Source organism: Meles meles, chromosome 14 (genome assembly GCF_922984935.1).
Source record: "Meles meles chromosome 14, mMelMel3.1 paternal haplotype, whole genome shotgun sequence".
NCBI classification, from domain to species: Eukaryota; Metazoa; Chordata; class Mammalia; order Carnivora; family Mustelidae; genus Meles; species Meles meles.
This window is the reverse complement of record NC_060079.1, coordinates 25,850,292-25,856,291: the sequence shown is the minus strand read 5'-3', so window position 1 is coordinate 25,856,291 and position 6,000 is coordinate 25,850,292.

The window sequence follows — 6,000 nt, the reverse complement described above, 5'->3', positions numbered from 1 at the left end:
GGCTTCCATAAATTCTTGAAGATTGGTCCTGGCACTGAGGACAAGGAAGGCAAATTCATGACTAGGTTAGGTACCAGTTCTGATAAGGATGCATTACTGCCTCCCCCAAGGTAGAGTGTTCCAGTGTAATCAATCTGCTATCAAGTCGCTGACTGGTCTTCCCAAAGAGCAATGGCATATTAAAGGCTCAGTTTTGGTATCTGCAAGTGGCAAGTCAGGAATTCAACAATGGCCATTAATCTAGCTAGATCAGAATTAGTGAGGATTCCATATTTTCTGGCCCATGCAATACTTTCATCACTGCCACATGACCTCTCCATTCATAGGATCTTCATGCTTGCTAGCTGATACCACAACACAAGTCATGTCGTTTACCTGATGCCTGAGAATGCTCTCTGGGGAAATTAACATGAGACACAGAGATACTCTCATCCCCACAGATCCATTCAAATTTTGTTTTCCAGACCAGTCTGTCCCCAATATTCCAATCATTTGTTTTTTCAGGTCCTGAATCAATTAGCCCAGCCATTTCTCTCTGCCTAGAGTTCCTGTATATCCACATCTATATCTTAGGCCACTTCTTCCTAAGTCAATGATCAAGTGTATTGCTCACAAATCTTCTCAAGGGAAGATTTCCCACCATCACTGTACTGTGGGCACCAGGAGTGCATTTTTCACAACACTTACATCTTGTACCAAGCCATGTGTAAACCAGGTCCAGGTTCTTTCCTTCTCCATCTGTTGGTCTTAGAGAATCCCCTTAGGCCAAAGGACTGAACTGAGAGAGAAGTGTCAGTACAAGAGAGGTTGGTGACATAAGAGTTTAGATCATTTGTTCACACTTACTCATGACTTCTTAGTCCCTGCTTGCCTGATCCTGAATGTACCATATCCATATATTGATGCTGACAGAACTTACAGCTCAGAGAATAATAATCAGCTGGTGACAGACTGCTCCTATTGCTTGGGCACTTTGTCTCCATTTGGGCCCTAGTAGCACAAACAGCTGATTTTTCAAATAGAGGTTAATTCTCTGTTGCAGAAGTTTTCCTTGCTATAGAACCTTAGGTGTATACTACCTATTGGGGCTTGCTGGAGACTCTATGTGTTACTTATTCACCACAAACACCTCTCATACTATTGGATCTGCTGAATCACACAGCTTAAGTAGCTGGCCAGCTTGCACTGCACTTGGATTTCTTTCCTTTTCTTTTTTAAAGATTTATTTATTTATTTGAGAGAGAGTACGCACACACAGAGGGAGAAGGAGAAGTAGGCTTCCTGCTGAGCCGGGGGTTCAGTGCGGGACTTGATCCCAGGACCCCAAGATCATGACCTCAGCTGAAGGCAGATGGTTAACCAACTGAACCATCCAGGTGTCCCCTCTTGGATTTCATTTAGAGATGTCTCCTACTTTGGCACCCACTTGCTGTCTAAGTCACCTGATAAATGGGCTGGGGATATATTCCCAAAGACAGTATATGCCTTCAAAAACCAAAGAAGTCCACTAAGTGAAGAGTCTCTCTCCTAGTGGCAGGAGGTGATATTTTTACATTAAAGGTGATGGTTTCCCGCGTTCCCATAATTTTGGAATGCTAGAAATGTCATTGATGTGGCAAGCCCTTGGATTGCCTTAGAGTCTATCTTCTATTCTTTATCATGCATGTTTTACAAGGCCATGTAGACTAATGTTCAAAGTGGAATCTACAGACTGCTGCTGGTTGGTTAATTCTTGGTTACTGGTTCTTGCAAGATGAATTATGAAATTCAAAATCTGTGTTTAGAACGTTTTATAGCAATTGACATTGCTGTGACATCCAAGTACTTGATCAGAAGCCTCATCTCATTAAGCAAGGTATTGATCATTTTAGCAATTGTCAAACTCGTGTGGTGATTCACATATGCAGCAAGATACTTACCGGTCAAATTCAGTGGTGATTTCCAAAAGTATCGCTCCAAGACAGATTGGGAAAACAAACAAACAACAAACAAACAAAACTATGAGAAACACTGATTTGGAGTGCTTGGCCCTTTGTGCCAACTAGGACAGAGAACAGATGGGTTAAAATATCCCTGAGGCAACTGCCTCTCTAAAGACAAAGTGCTTTTGATCCTTTCTAATGATAGAAATTAGGAAAAGTGCATTAACCAATTAATACCTATATACCAATGCCAAATCTATGTTAATCTGATCTAATGAAGAGACTATATGTAGTATGGAAGCTTCTACTGGGGTGAAATTTATAGTGGTCTACTAACACCTGCCATAATCCCATTTTTGTAAGAGTTAGATAGGAGAGTTGGTTGAATAAAGATATAAAAGAAACTACAAACTCTGCATCCTTTAAATATTTGATAGTTGTATAAGTCTTTGCATTTCTTCCTAAGATGCTGTCATGCTTGAATTATTATCCTGGCTGGGAGTAATAGTGGCAGTTTTAGCACCCTCTGTATGGTCCATCCTACATAATGGCAGTTGCTCCACAGGTCAGGGGACCAACATGAGGATTTTACCATCTGTTAAGGTCATCTGTCCTAATTATACGTTCATTGATTTAACCACAGAATGTGTTCATAGACCTACTGGACTCACAATAAGTTGAAGTTGAGGTAAAACTTCACTAGTTTCCATTCTAACTGGAGAATCATGGTGGTGTCAGTGACAGTTCAGACACTATATCTAACAATTTTTTTTAGGATTTTATTCATTTATTTGAGAGAGAGAGAGAGAGCTTGAGAGAGATCAGGAAGCGGGGGACACAGAGGGAGAAGCAAACTACCCAATGAATAGGGAGCCTGATGCAGGACTCAATCCCAGGGCCCTGGGATCATGACCTGAGTCAAAGGCAGACACTTAACTGACTGAGCCACTCAGGTGCCCTGTATCTGACAATCCTTGAAGACTCTGAGCATTTCCCTTTTTCCAGTGCACAGTTACCCTGGCTAATGGCCACACATCCTTTTGGAGAGTCACTTGCTTCAACAGTCTTTGCATGATTTACAGGCAAGAGAAGACTATTCTCCTCTGGCAAAGTGGAGGTGCTGATTCCACCAGCCAGAGGTTTCAGGTTACTGATGGGTTGGAGCCAGTTCATGCCAGCTTATAGGAGCTGATTGTGGGCATCACTTTTTAATTCCGTGTTCAGTGACATTATGTTGGTAGCCTGAAAGCGACTAAGGTGGGAGTGTTTATTCAATAGAAATTGGCTAATCCTACAAATCATGGTCCTTCCCTGCCAACCCCTCCCCTGAGAGCTGGCTGCTAAATCTTTTCCAGTATTCCACAGGTTCAGGGGAGAATTAGGAGATTCAGTATTCTCAGACTCATCCACTCAAATATCCCATCCTGGGTCTTAGATCACTTTGCTCTTTCAGGGTCCAGATGTGGACATAGGAGGAGATCTTGTAAATCTATGCATTTTGTTGCTTTTTCAGCTCTGCTGCCTTTACAATCAGATTCTGGGCCTGATTTTTAGTATAATTTGCTCTAAGCTACAGGGAATCAGTCTTTTACTTTTTTTTTATTGAAGTATAGTTAACACACAATATTACATTAGTTTCAAGTGTACAACATAGTGATTTGAGAGTTCTATACATTATGCAATGCTCACCATAAATGTAGTTACCATCTGTCACCATTCAACATAATTACAGCAATACTGACTATATTCCCTATACTGTACTTTTCATCCTTGACTTATTTATTTCATAACTGGGAAGTCCGTGTCTCTTAATCCCCTTCACCTATGTTGCCATCACCCTACACCTCTCTCCTTGGGCAATAACTAGCTTGCTATCTATATTTATGAGTCTGTTTCTGTTTTTTTGTTTGTTTGTTTTGTGTTTTAGATCCCCAAAGAAAAGGGTTTCAGGGTTTTCTATGCTGTACAAAGAAAACCCTAAAGACCTCACCAAAAAACTATTAGAACTGACAAATGAGGGGCGCCTGGGTGGCTCAGTGGGTTAAAGCCTCTGCCTTCAGCTCGGGTCACGGTCCCAGAGTCCTGGGATTGAGACCCGCGTCGGGTTCTCTGCTCGGTGAGGAACCTGCTTCCTCCTCTCTCTCTGCCTGCCTCTCTGTCTACTTGTGATCTCTGTCTTTCAAATAAGTAAATAAAATCTTAAAAAAAAAAAGAACTGACAAATGAATTCAGTAAAATTATGGGATACAAAATTAAGCTACAAAAATCTGTTGTTTCTATACACTAATAGTAAACTAGCAGAAAGAGAAATTAACAAAACAATCCCATTTACAATTGCATCAAAAAAATAAAATACCTACGAATAAACTTACCAAAGAGGTGAAACACTTGCTGCATCTGAGACACTGATGAAAGACACTGAAGACCACAAAAACAAATGGAAAAGATGTACTATGCTCATGGATTGGAATAATGAATATTGTTAAAATATCCATGCTATCCAAAGCAATCTACAGATTTAATGTAATCTCTATCAAAATACCAGTAGCATTTTTCACAGAATTAAAACAAATAATCTAAAATGTGTATGTACCCAGAAAAGACTTCAGATAGCCAAAGCAATCTTGAGAAAGAAGAACAAAGCTGGAGGTATCACAATCTCAGATTTCAAGCTATACTATAAAGCTATAGTAATGAAAATAATTTGGTACTGGCACAAAAATAGATCAGTGGAACAGAACAAAAAGGCCAGTAATAAACCTATATGGTCAATTATCTGTGACCATTTAATGGTCAATTAATCTACAATTTATATGGTCAATTAATCTACAACAAAGGAGGCAAGTATACACAATGGGTAAAAGTCTCTTTAACAAATGGTTCTGGTAAAACTGGAAAGCTACATCCTCCACCCCTGCCCCCCCAAAAAGTTGAACTGAATCACCCTCTTAAACCATACTCAAAAATAAACTCAAGGGACACCTGGCTGGCTCAGTGGGTTAAAGCCTCTGTCTTCGGTTCAGGTCATGATCCCAGGGTCATGGGATTGAGCCCCACATTGGGCTCTCTGCTCACCTGGGAGCCTGCTTCCTCCTCTCTCTCTGTCTGTCTCTCTGCCTACTTGAGATCTCTGTCTGCCTAATAAATAAATAAAATCTTAAAAAAAAAACCTCAAAATGCAGTAAAACCTAAATATAAGACCCGAAACTGTCAAACTCCAAGATGAAAATTATAGGTAGTAATCTCTTGGATGGCAGCCTTAGCAACATTTTTCTGGATATGTCTCCCTGGGCAAGAAAGACAAAAGCAAAAATAATTTACATCAAAATCACAGTCTTTTAAAAAACTGCCAGTGGAAGCCTTCTGCCTTTCTCAGCGTGCCTTAAGGTGAGAGTTGCCTGCCCTGAGGTATCATTTTCTTTTACAAAGGGTACAATTCCAGTAACAGAATCCATCCCAATCCCTACAGTTATTATCCCCATACTGCTCAAGCATCACAGCCACGGCACGTTCCAATGTTCCACCTTCTATGTGCACTGCATCCTGATCGGCCACAGGTGAGAAGCCTTAGTAGTTATGATACCACTGTGCGGCCCCACTTACTACCCACATACCGTGCTTTGTCTTTATTGCTGTAAGACCAGTGATTAAGCCAACTCTAATATCCCATCCCGAATGTCTTCAGGACACTTTGGAGCCAAGTGTTTTAGCTTGGATTCTCTAGAAAATACAGACCGAGTGGAATTTGAGAGAAATAGGAGTGAAAGTAAAGGGGAGTGGGCAGGGAAGGAGGGGGAAACTAATACAATAATATCATTCCAAACTGGCACCACTTGGTATCAAGCCCATTTGATTGCTCAGTGTCATGGGTACATGCTAGGTATGAGGACACCCTAGTTAGCAGAACAGATATAGACGTATTCTCATGGACATGGCTGGCAGATAAGCTATGCAGTTTTATAAGACTCCATTTAGAAAGTCCTTGCACTTGGTTTAATGTTCCACACTCACTATCTTGAAAATCTCAGTAATTTGTGAAAAAGGGGCCTTGCATTTTCATTTTTCACTGCGGCTAGCA